This window comes from Halyomorpha halys, unplaced genomic scaffold (assembly GCF_000696795.3).
Source record: "Halyomorpha halys isolate HHAL.00 unplaced genomic scaffold, Hhal_1.1 Scaffold2403.1, whole genome shotgun sequence".
Classification (NCBI taxonomy): Eukaryota; Metazoa; Arthropoda; class Insecta; order Hemiptera; family Pentatomidae; genus Halyomorpha; species Halyomorpha halys.
The window spans coordinates 3022-18884 of NW_027111659.1; the positions used below are offsets into that span (position 1 = coordinate 3022).

At 31.8% G+C, this 15863-nt stretch overlaps 1 non-coding gene across 1 annotated transcript; it reads left to right on the top strand.

Moving 5' to 3' along the window:
* Positions 1-852: 852 nt before the first annotated feature.
* On the top strand, positions 853-934 carry TRNAL-AAG (transfer RNA leucine (anticodon AAG)). Its single transcript has one exon. It is a non-coding gene; the product is annotated as a tRNA-Leu (tRNA).
* Positions 935-15863: the final 14929 nt, after the last annotated feature.

A 15863-nucleotide genomic window follows, 5' to 3' on the forward strand; every position in this document is an offset into this window, starting at 1 on the left:
CTTAACTGCTCCTTCCAGTAATTATTTTTGGTTCATTAGTACTTTATTCAAATTCACTTTATTTGCTTAAAAGTTAGTCACCCTATGATAGATGGTTTCATATTATCTGTTGTTTTTTTTACATTGTTTCCTATTACGGTTTTTGTTAATCATTGTCGTCTTTTCCAATTTAGTATTGTAGCAATATTTATGGTTTCATTTGTTCATTGAAACTTTGCTTTTTACTCAAAGTATTTAAACTCTGCTTTCGATACTTGTAATATTGTTGAGTCTAGCCCCGGGAATAAATAAATAAGATTATTATTATTTCCATTGGAATGTAGGATGCAGCCAATTTAAATAACATACCAACAAAAGACATCTGAGCCAAAAAGATGAATCTTATAGAACATTTCATAATTCCTTCAATCTTATCTCCAACACAGCGGACATCCCTCCGTACATAAAAGTTAAGGAATTGGTAGGAAACATAAGAAAGTGGTAGAGGGAACTGCCGGGATATTTAAAGATATTAGAACATGGAATCTGAGATTTTTTAAAAAGTTACCGATGGACTGAAGTGTAATCTATATTATAAGTTAAAATATAACTTAAATACAGTTTAACGTATATATATTCCATGCATTAAATAAAAAAATGACTCATTTTATTTTAATTATTTAATTTGAATAAAAATTTGTTTTTTAAAAAATATAGCAATCTAATTTTGATGCAAAAACGCTATGGAACGCTTTGATACTATTATCATCGTCGGAAATCGACATTACCCTCGTTTATTAAAAATATTGAAAAAAATATTAAATTATATTGCATTGTCTTTAAATAACAATTTTTTCGATCAAATCGGCGGATGGTAGCGTGGCCGAGCGGTCTAAGGCGCTGGTTTAAGGCACCAGTCTCTTCGGGGGCGTGGGTTCGAATCCCACCGCTGCCAATAATTTTTTTTTTTTGCTAATGCACTAAATTACAAGACAAACTCATTATAAAATTTTTATATAATAACTAAATATGAAAATGAAATTTTAATAACTGAAAAAGAAATCAAAATTTCATAGCATTATGGGCATAAGAAGAATTATCTACGGGAGTCATTACGGAATACAGAATCGAATCTAACAATCAATAATTATTAAATTTAAAACAATATCTAATTAATGATTAAATAAATCTATATATATAAATATATTCACCAATAAACTAAATTTGTTATTAAAATGTACACCAAACATAAAGAATAGCATAATAAAAACCAATTAAGCCATCATAAACTAAAAAAACAAAACAAAAAAAAACTGGAAAATAATATATTGAGTTATAAATATTTAAACGAATGATAGATTAGTTAAATAAAATAATGAAAAAGTAGAACTTTGACAACCATGCTTTGAGCTATCAAATAATAAAACTACATGAATATAATAGTAAATTTATTTTTCCTTTTGAAACTCATACGGCATCAAATAAACAAACGAATCTTTATTAACTTTTAGAATGAAGCATGGTAAAAAATATTTTTTTTTTATTAAATAACATATGTTGTTCTAAATTAATGTCCGAACTGTTCAACAAGATCTCTTCCCATTATTTTTATATTATATTTAAAAATATAAATTCATTGAAATTTAGGGAATAGTAGTAGTTTATATATTCTGTATTTATTATTTGTATATATCATGTAAATTGTATATATAAAAAATAAAGAGGTTAGAAAATAAAAAACAAGAGGGAATAGTAGTCTGAAATATTCAACGAAACAAACTTGGTGAAATATTAAAAAATATTTGATTTTTATTATTGCTGAGATAATATCGACAAGACGATGGGTCATTAGAAACCAGACCACTGTCCAGTGTTGAAAGCAAGATTTATTGCGATATGTTAAGCCACATTTTTAATTCGTAAAATATTTTATCGTAATGTAAAAATCATACTTCCCTGGTTAACAGAAAAAAATTAAAGGAAATTATTTCTCTGATTAATTTTTATTATGTTCGAACTACTTACTTTCTATATTTATTTAGATTTGTTGTGAAATGATTATATATGATTTTATTTAATTAATTAATAATTGTTTTCATAAATGATTAAATTTTAATTTGTAGAATTCCGCTCTGTAGGGGTAAGAATTAAACAGTAAACATTTATTTTATTATTTTATACTTGAATTTATTCAATAATATTACTATCTGCAAATTAGCAAATACATCGTAGGTATAAAAAGAGCAAACATTTTAAATAGTCTATAATTTTTATTATCTATTTTGTACTTTGAAAATAAAGTATTACGAAAAATATTTCAGCCGAAAAAGGATGAATTAACGGGAGAATTTAGAAGATTACACAACGCTGAATAAAGGGACCAACACCCGGTAAATATAATTCAAGTTATAGCATTGCGGCGTACAAGACGGGCGAGTAAGATTGTAGGACTTATTAACGTCCGAGGGATAGACCAAAACGTAGATGGGAGGATCGCCTTAAAACTGATTTAGTAGAATTGGCTTTGGAGGGGCATCACTGGAAGGATGTATGCAGGGAGCGTTTAGTGGTATCAGAACCTTCGGGTTCGTTAGTCCTCCATTATTATAATTATTTTATACTTTCCTTGATCTGGACAATTTTTTTTCGATGAAAAACCTGCAATAGATACATTTCAGATAGCTAACGACATTAGTATAAACAGGAAATAATTTTTTAAAAAAATCAATAAAAAAAAGAGAATATACCTTGTTAAATTCTACCTTTTTGCACCGCTGATATAATATATAATACGTAATAGTGATAAACATTTTAATAAATATCTGTATTTATAATGTAAAAAAAAATGAAGGTACAAAATGAAGAAATCTTAATTATTGATCTTATATTTTATAATTCAACTATTAAGGTTAACCAAATAGTATGCAATCATAAAACAGTCCTAAAAAAATAAAAATAAAAGTTTAGACAGCACTTAACAAAAAAATTTATCGCTATTTTAAAATCTTTATATATAATTAAATATACGTTAATATAACTGAATCTGCTAACTAAATTATAAATAATCATGTATATATTATGCTTTATACTAAATAATACATCGCGGGATTAGCACCAAAAAAAAGAAAAGATATGTCATTGAAGATTCATTTCAGACATTTATTAGTATGATTTATTAAATAAACAAATTATTCATAACCCAAGTGATTGTTTGCAACTTTTTTTCATTTAGATTCAATGAGGACAGGACGATTGGTTATTTGTATCGGCCGCAAGACAAAGCTCCGGTTGAGATTTAGTGTTTGGCTTGACACTACTCCTCCGAGCTCATACATTTTCAATGACCGCGCTTGAGAGACTAACTGCACTACATTAGCAGTTTGCAAACCCAAGCCCCCCTCTGATAGGCTTACGACCTGTACCACTTACGAATCGTAAGCAGGACTCATACTAGTCACAGAAGGAATTGATAAGCCAGTAAGATAAGAATTAGGATTGCTTAATGCCTACCAATCTTACATACATAATGGTACATTGATTATATAAATTACACACCTCGCCATTTAGTTTACGAGATTTATTTCACTGGGGTCACCAGTGAGGATAAGTGGAAAAAGATCTGAAAGATAAGTTGAGTTCCCTACTGAAAAAAATAGGAAAAAATACGTATGTTTTTTTTATAAACACTATAATTAAAATAAGAAAAGAGGATCGAGTAATCCACTTAAGAACAAGTGCTGTTCAAATTATGTTGATAATACCTAATTAATAATGAAATATACCATATATAAAATTATTACAGAAGAAAATTTCGGAATAAAACAATAAAATAAATGAATTTAATGAAATGAATATATAACTACGTATTTGAAGAGCAGAGTAGATCAATGGCACTGCCCTAATAATTCCAAGGACCGGGATTGACAGATAATTATTTATTCTGTTACTGAAGCCGTGTGTTAACGGCATGAGCCTGTGGGTTCGGACCTCTGGGGTCTGTCCCACCTAATTAAGTGGGTACCGACAACATCTAGAAGTGTAATTCTCACCAAATCACCTCCTTGCACAACTGTTTGTCTAGTACAAGTCCTTCCTTACAAAGTACTGCACCCCTGACCCTTCCTGGGTTGTAACGGTACAGATTTACAACTACGTATAATATACTTGAAGAAGTTTGTCGGGGGGTACGGTCAACAAAGAACAACATAAATAAATATGGTTTTGTTTATTTATGTTGTTCTTTGCTGACCGCACCCCCCGACAAACTTCTTCAAGCATTAATCTACGGTCAACTATCTACACCTCATTACGTATATTATAAATTGCCAATAGCGAATCTCCTAATATTTTTAATCATCTCCTTACTCTTCTTATCGCTCTCTCTTTCGGCATAATATTCATTTACTTACTCTTCAGTTTGTTATTTATCTATTCCACTCAAAAAAAGGTCTACCCATAACTTTTTTCACATCTCTTTATCTATTCCAAAACATCTATTTATACATCTATACCTCAAAAATTTATCCTTAATAGCTTCAGTTTTTTTTCTGTTGTTTTATATACATGTGTGTTGTCAATAAATTAATGATTATTATACTATATTAATAATTAATCAATGATCAATAAATTAAAAAGTGCAATATATTTTTTATTTATGAAGGACTTCAAACCATAAACAAAAATCAGTTACTCTGGATTTATGACCGAACGCCTCAATTGTTGAAACTTTAAGACATTTGTTTCCTCCCGAAAATAATGGTAAAAACATTGCAATTAACAAACATTCCAACATTGTAAAAATTTTCATTTTGTAAGTTTTACGAAATTATTATTTAACGACCGAACGCCATAAATTAACAAAATAAACATAGGATATATATATATATAAACGGCTAAAGAAGTTTTATTTTTCAACAAATTGGTAGCTATCCTGTAGGAAATTAATCATTGATTACGACATTGGTAACTAAAGTTGAAAAAATTTCTACCTATAAGAAGGACCCTTCTATTATATCTCGACATCAAATTGATGTCTTATTAATCAATTTAGCTGATTGAAATCCGATATTTTTTTCATCTTGGGGATAATTGATGGTTTAAGAAAATTCGCAGGTCAGTGGACTCATTCAGCGGACCCTTTTGAAGTTGTCAGTGTCAACGGATTGAAACTAATTATAGTGAATGTGTTAACGATATGCAAATAATTAATTAGTGTTAGGAGGTAACAATATAATTAGCAATGTGGACCTGTAGACTAATCCATTCAAAGAAACCGTCACCTTAGTTTGATTTTTATCCTGCCATTAGAAAATCGCTCCAAAAAGATTTTCGGCATTTATAGCTAAAACGTCTAGCGTGAAAAAAAAAAAAATTGAAAAATATATCCACGAAATATACCGAAACCATCAACTAACGAGACGACAACAACTTCCTGACAGGGAACGAGACAGATGGACTAAGTGCAATCCACATATTATTCACAGACCCAGCAAGACTGACATCATATTAATGTAAACAAATTCCCCAGACACGTCGTCTCTCCTGGAAGGGACAGAGAAAAAAAAATCCTGTTATCCTCCCGTTATATATATCAGCCGAAATAAATCCTTGGGCGGATTGGAAGAGAGCCAATAGCTAATGGTGAGGAACCCTGGTCAGTGTGGAGAGTGGGTGACGGATCCATCACTGACCTGAGATCTACCCCCGGCCTACTCCCGGCCCGGTAGCACCGTCCCGTCTGCGGCAGGTGAACGCTCTCAACTCCTAATTAATTCTTGACTCTGAGCCTCTGGTATTTTTTTTTTGTTTTGTTTTTATACTGCCTCGGGCCGCTCAAATGATAAGGACTACTTCATAAGCAGATGTCTGTATTGATGTTGTGCCCGTTTTCCTTTAAAAGGAATTGCGTAGTTTCATAAAAATATAGGGATGATTGATTATATAATTCAGTTATAATAAGGTAACAAATCATTAGTTCCTTTAAAATTTTTGTTAATGTTTCGAAGGGCCTCATGCCATGAGAATGAATCTGGAAAAAAAAATACATCTCGAAACAGTAGTAAGATTTAAGAAAAAATATCCACATTATGATATATGGTTGGCTTCAATTTTATGCAGTAAAATTATTATTTCTGAAACCAAGAGAAATAAATACAAAAGAATAACATTAAGTATTGTGACCTATGGGCAGAAACCTTGATCATAAAATACGACCCAACGAAGAAACATCTAGCGACAGAAATGTACCAATAGCGACGAGAAGAAAGAATATTCAGAATGGATAAAGTAAAAAATGAAACTGTAATAGAAAATAAAGAAGTAGAAAAAAAAAATTAGAAATTAGTTTGAAGAAAAACGTTCGAAATGGAAAGGACATTTAACAAGAATGCCTGAGGAAATATTCAAAGAAAAAAATAATAAACTTGAAGAAAAAATATGGTAGAACAGGATGAGATAGACCAAGAAAAATTAAGCACAGTGAAATGGAAGAATCCTATAAGAGGAATAGGTTTTTGAAAGGGTGGTCTGGAAGAAGGCCATACAAAATTTATGTTAAAGAAACCCTGCTTAAATAGAAAGTCTTTTGAAATTCTTGGGGTGTAATAGTTGATTGAAGTTAATAGTTTTATCTCAATATTATTTCTTGGAAAAAAAAAAAAAAATTATTTCATTATTCTATTTTATCCATATATATTTTTTATATAATTTCTCCCTCTTGTTATGCATATCATCATTTGATGTCTACCTCTATGTCACCTACAGCAAATTTACTTGTTGTATATATGTGTATACAGTTGTAAATAACAATAAATAAATTATTAAAAAAAAAAAAATTATTTCATTATTGTATTTTATCCATATATATTTTTTATATAATTTCTCCCTCTTGTTATGCATATCATCATTTGATGTCTACCTATATTTAATATTTCCTAATATTATCTTTACTTTAACATTAATTTGTATCTTTTTGCTTTCAAATGTAACGGTATTTGTTAATCGCCACTTTCCCCCACTCCTCTTTCCTATTGGTCTTCTTATCCGCCTTCAGCTCATTTTTGTGTTTACTTCCATTCAGTAAGGTCAAGTTCTTATTTTGTTTATTATTTTCTTTTATTATTGACCTTTATTGTATCCGTATTTCCTTTATTTTTCCGTCTTTCAGTGTGTACTGTATTTTTATATTTATTTTATTATTACCATTTTCATTAAATGTTTAATACTTTCTTTTAATTCTTGTTTATTTTTATATAAATGTACACATATTTAGCTACATCTGAGTTTACTTTTATTTCATGTTACCTTTCTCTTACTTCGTTACATTGGTTTTTAGTTGTTTGTATCTTTTTTAGCCCTGATGAAGACCTGCAAAGTTGGGCGAAACGTTGGCTGACGATAAAATTAATATTTGAGTTTTTTTTTTTTTTATTTAATTAATAAATAGTTTGGACTATTTATTAATAGACTACGTTTCGACCCAATCTACTAAAAATCTTGTACTAAATCCTTTTTTCCACCTAAATCTCTACTCCTACCTCTTCTTATTTTTGCTGTCGAGAGTCCATAATAATCTCTATTACTATGAAAATGTCTCTACTATCTCGTTTTGTACGTCTTTATATGAGTCGCAACGCAGGACAAATTTTAGAAAGATGTTTCCCCTCTGAATCAAGTTTCCTTATTTTATTTTCATCGTATTCTGTATTTCTAATTCTTCTTTTTGTTCCTACTAGAAGTCCCTCCGTAATCATCTCTGATATCGTCTATTCTGAACGCATGTCACAGGGACTTAATTCTTTTACTGTTAGTTATGTTATATGATGATGTACAAAGAAGAAATAAAAATATTCATAATAATAATAATAATAAAAATCTCCCATTGATCTTTTTGCACTGCTAGACATATTGCATATTACATTCATTTCCAAATTATTTGATAAGCATTTCTTTTCCACGTCTCCCTTCCGTATATTAACGGACGCCTTAGAGGCTGGTAAACCTTTATTTTGAGGCTTCTTGGTTGTTTTGTAATCTCACCTTCTCAACAGTACCCGTTTCTTATTTACAGAAATACTGTTGCTCTATATTCCTTCTTGATCGTGGTTATGTATTGATTATTACGTCTATCACGGTTATAAATTTTTTTCGATTTTGGGTCAGCGTTCCTTTTTTAAGTAAGAGATATATGTAGGGCTCCTGCTTAGTTTTTTCCAAACTTTTTTTTCGCCGTAGCTTATTTTTCACACTGTGTGTTTTTCCTCCAATTTAATTACTATTTTATTTTAAAGCGAACAGATTTTCGAGTGGCTACTCAGTTATAGAAATTATTGTTGTTGATGTAGAAATAAATATGTCCATATCCAACACAACCCCTAGTTCACTTAGTAGTTTTCTGAGCTCGATGGCTTACCATTGGGTATGGTATGTTCAGCTTAGTAACTTCTTGTGTAATTATAGGTTCGATAGAATAATTTCAGTTTACATTTTTATAAGATTAGAATAAATCTGTATGTCAATATATCTTGCTAATTCGCGCAATATCAGTTTTCCCATAATGCGCCATTAGCAATTCTGGTGGTGCTGACCACAGAAATAATCATTTCCTCTGCGCCTGTAATTTTTTTTTTTTTTAATCATCAAGAGTTAGGTTGACATTTTAGGTCGCCGTAAGAAACAAAAAAGCAAACAAAAGAAAATTAAAAAAAAAAAAAGATGGAGACAGAATTGAAAAAAAAGTGGTGTAGCGCCTGGAGAAGGTTTGATGGAGAGATAAGCGTGGCTACCTGCCGCTGGAACCCGATCAAAACTAAAAACTATTACATAACCTCTTTCGTCGCTGGGCATCTGCTCCTCTTGCCTGTCGTCGGCCGGTGGGGGTCCTCCAAGAGCACATACTTGGCGGAACCCCGGGTCTTCCTCTTCTTTCCGTTGTCTTCGTTGTCAAGTGTCGGGTATCTACATGTCAGGAATTTCGAGAATATGTCGGAGATTTTTTATAGTAAGAAAAAGTCGGAAATTTGCAGTCGATTTTATGAAAGTCGTTATTATTTTTAAATATTTTCTCGTTGCTCCCAGCAATTTTGTTTTTATATTTAGTAGTTATTAAGTATATATATATTTTTTAAATATTAATCTTCCACTATTATAATCTTTTATTTTCTCCCTTCAACCATAATAAAAAACTAACTAGTTTTTATTGTGACCTAAAGACAGAAAAGAGAAAAAAAAACATAACTCTTATCACTAATGCGTTGATTAAATTTAAATTTCATTATATGTGCATAATAAAAAATGTATGCATCTCATATATATTGAGTTACACCTTGTCTATCTATTATAAGTCTATCTAAAGTTATAATATATTTTCTATATAATAATTAAAATTCAATTATGTTTCTATCAAAATTAAGAAATTACGTGTTTTCTAATATCACTTTTTTTTTTTTTTTTGCTTAAGTCTCCCGTAAGAAATACTTATATTACCAGATTGTAAATGTCCAGATTCTCTTGTTGGGGCCGCCGTGAAGTAAATATTGAGTGACCCAAGTGGGAATCGAAACCTTCTTATACGCGTCTTATTAAGTTCATCCATTCGATATAAATATTGTTTCCATTATTCGGAAAACTATTGTTGGTGGAATTATTTTTTCCATATTAGTAAAGGAGTAATCATTTTCAACGGATCTGTGTAATAAATTCTAAGACCTAAATATCTCGACCAGTATCAGAATCCAGAGACTTAAATGGTTTGACCACCTGTTGAAGATGGAAGACAGCAGGATGCCAAAGAGACTTTATGGTGGCACACCAGATGGAAAGAAAAGTAATGGGAAATCCAAGGGCTGGTTGAGAGACAGTATACTCCAAGATATACGTCAGATGAAATTAAAAATAATGCATGTAAGGGATACAAACAAATGAAAGTCTGTCGTTGAAAAAGGTAGGGAGAGTGAACTAAGAAAATAAAAGAAGAATCCTTTAACACAATCCTTATCCAGCTCCACCCAATCCTACAATTCTCCTGAAAAGTTAAAGCGACAGCGGTCCTGAGACTTTTTGTAAATAGTTCTGTTGAAGTTTTGTTAATGTCCTAAGCGTCCTCGCTTTATTTCTAAGTTAGAAAGGAAAAGAAAAATAATCTATTGAAAAAGTCGGACATTTTCGGGAAACCTTTTGAAAAAAGTCGGGAATGTGTCGAGAATTACATTTACTGAAATTAATAGATACTATACAATAGTTAGGAATCGTTAATCCGTAGTGGAGTTTTTCAGTTTGCAAGTTCATTATCTTGTAAGACCATCTTATTTCATACTTAATGTAACATAAAACGGATATGGCGCCCATATTGGATACCAGTCCTTAGCCATTATAGCATCTTAACATCGCCATTTAAAGAACGCTAAAAACAAATTAAATTTTTTCTTAAAAAAAAAAATTGTTTGTCCCACTTCACTGGTATCGCGTTTCGGTTTTTGTAATTTTCTACCCAGCCATGTATCATCTTATAGGTCTATCCTGGTTTATAATATTTTTTTTTAGTTTTTCGTATCTTATTTTTTAGTTCTGAAGAGATAGTTTGATTATGTTCATCTTGTTTTTCTGTTTGTATATATTTTAAGAGAATTTTTTTTTTTTTTAGTTTTATATACATATATATATTTTTTAAAATTTATTTCTTTATTTTTTTTATTTTAGTATGTATGAGATCATACATCACTATTAACTATTGCCCATAACTGTGTGGCAGATTGTAATATCTATCAATAAATAAATCTATCAATAAAAGTTTAAAAAAAAAATCCTGAAGAAGCCTTGCGCGAAACGTTGGTGTTTAATAAATGGTTTCTGTATTGTTTTGAGCTACCATTTTTGACCGCCCTCCCCTAAATTTGGACCATCTTCTTGCATTAAATAATTATAAAATAATAACACACAATATAGTTTGGAAGAATAAAAGATTTTAATATAGTTGGAAAACACGGTTAAATTTTTTGGGAAATTAAAGATTCTAGCCCCCCTTTCTCTACAAATTTTTGTTACCCTGCCTATTGTTTTAGTAAATAAGGCAAAATAGCATTAAGTTCCTATTATCATTCATATATTAACATTTGTGCTAGGTACTCGGACTCTTATATTTCATTCTCGCAAATATTTTATTCTTTATTTATTATCTTTACATAACTGGATTCATGTAACTACTTACCATTTGATATGTGATAGGCCTTGTATGGACTCGATCCATTCTTTAAGGCCTTAAAGCGGTTGCCTTATAACGGTTAAATCTTGATAAACTCATGTTCTCTATTTGGCAGTTTCCGTTCCCAATGCATTCATTCCATTGTTACCATGCTGTTTATATCTTCATATAATACGATTGTTAGAAACTTCTAATTAGAGCCATAGATTTAACGTTTGTTTGAAATAGATTCCTTTCCATATTGTGACCTTCCACTTCAGCTGGTGGGCATTCACATTGTTGCTGGCCCGACGAGGACACGCCCCATGCAATTAGTCGATTGTGTGGAAGAGCAGGAATCGATTGTTGTTAACATATTTTGTACTTGGTAATGCATACTGTTGATTACACGCCCTGTCTACACCTCCATTAATACCCGACCCTGGGCCCGTGTAATGTATGATAGCATTATTCTCGACTCTGGATTAGCCCCAACTTGTAATTATGGCTCGGAGGTCCTGTACACCCCAGACCCCTATGCTTAGTACCACCTGTACTGCTTGATAATGTACCTCCTTTACCACCAACTGTGTATCAAACTCTGTTAAAACTAATTGAAGTCCATTATAAATAAATAGGCTGCCGACAAGTTATATTTTTATTCTCTAATGAATTCATGGGTGATTTTAATTCCGAATAAAGGAATGGTATAATTCACGAAATATGATAAAATATTATAATACCATTTTATTCTTATATTATTATTATATTTTACTCTTACCGTATTATTATTACATTGGATTAAAGTCACCTCAAATTGAGGAAGTCTTTTTGTAGAAAAGAAAGAAAAAGAAAATGTCTCGAAATATAAACATTTATGTGGCTTGGCCAACAATAGAAAACGTAAACGTAAAATCAAAATAAAACATTCAGAAATAAAATAAAGGACAGAAATTGAAAATAAAAGTTTCTTGCAAGATACCATCAAACGAATAAAATGGAATGAAAGAATAAACAAATTAATAAATAAAATGCTGGCTGACGACTTCGATGGGTCAGAGACGAGATGGGTTGGTCTTGAAATGTAGATTACCCACTCCGATAGGTCAGAGAAAGATATTTCCTAACCCAAATTAGTCAAAAGTTTGTGGGCTCGCGTCTATACCGGCTTTCAAATGCCGGTCAGTATTCAAACGTATCTAACTAATCACCACAATGCTTTTCATAAACGCAGTGGCAGTTTACTGTTATTCACAAATACAATTAAATGTTCAGACAACACATAATTCATCCAGAAAGAGTCTGGTAACAGAAATAGACGAACTACTCAATGGCAACTGACTAACCAGCTGATTTACAGTGACCGAAGAAAGTATTTGCACACCACTTTTTTTTTTTTATTAAATTATGAATTTATGCAATTAAAAAATCCTATTACTTTAAAAATAAAAATTATATTTATAACTTAATAACTACAGATAAAATTCAAATGAAAAATTTCTTTCATAAAAAACAAAACGTCATTTCAAAAAATACTTTATAATCAAAACAAAAAAAATTATTTGCACACATGGCGTTTTATTATTTTTTTTTTATGTCCGTTGACATCTATTACCGCTTGTAAACGTCTCGGCATTGAGTGAACGAGGTTTTTAATTAAATCCGTGTTAATTTGTTCCCATTATTGCTGTAAAAGATCCTTGAGGTGTTGTTGTCCGGTTATTTGGTGTTTTGGAACATTTTAATCTAAAATATGCCACAAATTTTCAATAATTGGAGAGGTATAAAGTTGTTGGCGAATGTTAAATATATTTTTTTATTTTATTTTATTTATTTATTGATATTTACAACTGTATAAAAAAATACAACCAGTAAATTTGATCATAATGACATAATGATATGATACAGGATGTAGAGAAACTACCCAGTAGTAGAACTCTAAAAACAGTTTACAATATAAGGTCACGAGGCCATCTTCTTTTCAGGCGCCTCGGAGGATTGCCCGGAATTGAAGAGGAAGCAAGGTTAGAAACGAGTGGGTTTGGGTGGTTAGGGAGTTTATTATGGAAGGAATAATATCGGGTTCGGGCTAGAACGGTTACATAAGGAACATTTAGGTCTTTATGGATGGTTTTATTAGTAACAAAATAAGGAGCATTGAGGATTTTACGATAATGTTAAATATAAACAACTCTTTGGTTTTGTTTGCTGTATGTTTCGGATCATTATCATGCATAAAAAATATACCGTTCCTGAATTCATAATTTGGCTGCACTGGCTAGCAGGTTATGCCGTAAAATCGTAACATGACCTTCTGCATTTAAAATCTCTTCATAGGCTCGAAATTTCCTACACCATTATAAGCCACCCAACCCCAAACCATTATCCTCCTGCCTTCATGTTTCACGGTAACTAAGACGTTTTGCTTTCTGAACTCTAAAAACAGTTTACAATATAAGGTCACGAGGCCATCTTCTTTTCAGGCGCCTCGGTGGATTGCCAGGAATGGACGAGGAAGCAAGGTTAGAAACTAGTGGGTTTGGGTGGTTAGGGAGTTTATTATGGAAGAAATAATTAAAAACTATTAAAAATAAAATTAATGTGGGTTAAAAATTATATGTGAAAAAAATTAAAATTCGGGTTTTTGTTCATTTTTCGTTACACTTAAGTATTGATCGTTCACTTAGAGATAATATCAGATTGTAGCAACACAATCCTAAAACTGATTTGAAAAAAAATATATTCAACCCTGAATTCCTTATTCGTTTTTATTCCATTCCATTGGGACAGATGGTATAATTCATGGCAGTGTTACTTTTAATTATTTATTGTTTGTACTCAGCAGGTGCCACCTGCGGGAGGTCGCCACTAACTTGAAATTATTTTTTGAGAAGAAGCATCGACAGGTAATAGGTCGTTAGTCGTTGATCACTGCGCATGTCCGTAAATCAAATACCCCCCTACCTCCTGGACCGCTGAATGCCCCTCATAAATACTTACTCGTCAAATCACAAACAGTTCCAACCTTCAAGATTAACAATATGCATCCATATATAAAATTGTTTTTAACACAATACCTGCTCCTGAAAATAAAAGACAAACAAACGCAAAGGGTGAAATAAGAATCATTTCGCAAGCCTTTCTGTAACAGCATTTATTACTTGATCAGTTTCATTCGTCAGACGTCTTTACTATTTTCGCGTCTTACTATTTAGCGTTGCGAACTGCTTTTTTAGTCAAAACCATCCTTAGAAAAAGCGCCTTAGAAAAAAATTGTTTTTTGCTTTATATCAAGTAGTACCTGTTCGCTTTATACCATTCTAATGTTCCGAGGATTTCATTCGGGCTCATCCTCCCAATATGATCCTGGGCGCCAGTTCTTCTTCATAATCACCTTAAGTTCTTTACAGGTCAAGTCTTGTATGATTTAGCCATCCTATTAAACATCTAAGACTCTCGTAAAGAAATAACACATTGTGTAAAATGTAACAAATAATTCATATGATAGGAGCAAAGTTTCCGTGAGCCAGTATATCACTTTCAACAATCAACTAGTCATCTTTAGTTCTTCCACCAAAAACTTAAGAATCTCGGCTCCTAACGACCATTTAGCGAGCCTAGCAATGCATCATCTAAGACTGCATTTAGTGAAAGCATAAATTTTCTACTTCCGGTTGCTGGAGAGAGGAAGAAGTGCTTATCTCGAAAGCTGTTAATTCACTTTTTATGTAGATGGACCTCCCAGGAGCAGGTCCTTTAACCATTATCATTTCCTATAGCGTACGATAATTTATTCATGACCCCGAAATGGTACGGGGGGCCCGCGGGCGATTCTAGGTAGCCGGTCAGATCTGCCCACGCTCCTGCCTAATCCATCAACCTCTTCGTCCGGACATGCTAATCCCAATTTCGTACGCTCATCGAACCACCTTTAATTATTTGTTTAAACTATATTAGCAATCATGGGTCTCCTATCAAATTATTTTTTTAGCGCAGAAATTTAATGTAGAGACCATCCACCCTGAGTGGCGCCTGAATCATACCATTGGGCATGCTTACTAGATTCAATGACATCAATAGGCTACCTACGTAATCAAAACTAGGCTGCTTACGTTAAGAGAAGCAAACATTTTAGGAGGTTTAGGAAAATTGTGTATTGTGTTAAATTTTATTTTTCTAGGAAGAAGTGTTCTCTGGAGAAAATATGACCCTGATAAGTTGATTTTTAATGGTATCCCTTATCCCATACCCTTATGGCATGGGTGTTGGAGACTTAGATTCTGAAGTTTAAAGCCGCCAAGTCCTTTTGTTTTTTAACATCCTATCTGCTTATTTCTGACATAAAGGAGGAAGGTTTATGTTTTAGGTAACCTACCTATTGTAACCAGGTAGATCGAGTTTTTATCCCGCCAAGTAAAAGTCAACCTGTCTAGGAATCGAACAGGTGCCGCTGTAGATTCCAGGTTGCTAAGCTGACGCCTCATTTCACTTGGCTACAAGGGCCTCTAAGACCGTCATGTCTGATCGTGGATCACTGTTCAGTGAAGAGACAGTTTAGTAACATGGGCGATACTCAAAATTTTATCAATACATCAATATTAGCCCTTGTAGTTCCTTCAATTCTAGGTCAAAATAAAATATATCTAATAATTCTACATATTGTTTAAATTTTTTTAAATTTTAATATTTAATATTCTTCAATTAAAAT